Source organism: Bison bison, unplaced genomic scaffold (assembly GCF_000754665.1).
Source record: "Bison bison bison isolate TAMUID 2011002044 unplaced genomic scaffold, Bison_UMD1.0 scf7180017864254, whole genome shotgun sequence".
NCBI lineage: Eukaryota > Metazoa > Chordata > Mammalia > Artiodactyla > Bovidae > Bison > Bison bison.
In genome coordinates this window covers 3,130,490-3,130,962 of record NW_011494826.1, presented here as the reverse complement: position 1 = coordinate 3,130,962, position 473 = coordinate 3,130,490, and the positions used below count along the sequence as shown (strand labels likewise).

The window sequence follows — 473 nt, the reverse complement described above, 5'->3', positions numbered from 1 at the left end:
AGGCTGCCTTTTCACCTTGCTAATAGTTTCCTTTGATGTGCAGAAGCTTTTAAGTTTAATTAGGTCCCATTTGTTTATTTTTGCTTTTATTTCCAATATTCTGGGAGGTGGGTCATAGAGGATCCTGCTGTGATGTATGTCGGAGAGTGTTTTGCCTATGTTCTCCTCTAGGAGTTTTATAGTTTCTGGTCTTACGTTTAGATCTTTAAACCATTTTGAGTTTATTTTTGTGTAAGGTGTTAGAAAGTGTTCTAGTTTCATTCTTTTACAAGTGGTTGACCAGTTTTCCCAGCACCACTTGTTAAAGAGATTGTCTTTAATCCATTGTATATTCTTGCCTCCTTTGTCAAAGATAAGGTGTCCATATGTGCGTGGATTTATCTCTGGGCTTTCTATTTTGTTCCATTGATCAATATTTCTGTCTTTGTGCCAGTACCATACTGTCTTGATAACTGTGGCTTTGTAATAGCGCC

General features: G+C 37.2%; 1 protein-coding gene across 1 annotated transcript in view; it reads right to left on the bottom strand.

Annotated features, from left to right (window-relative positions):
* The window catches only part of RTN1 (reticulon 1), a 129,230-nt gene that overhangs the window by 98,365 nt on the left and 30,392 nt on the right, over positions 1-473 (bottom strand). The window lies entirely within an intron of this gene.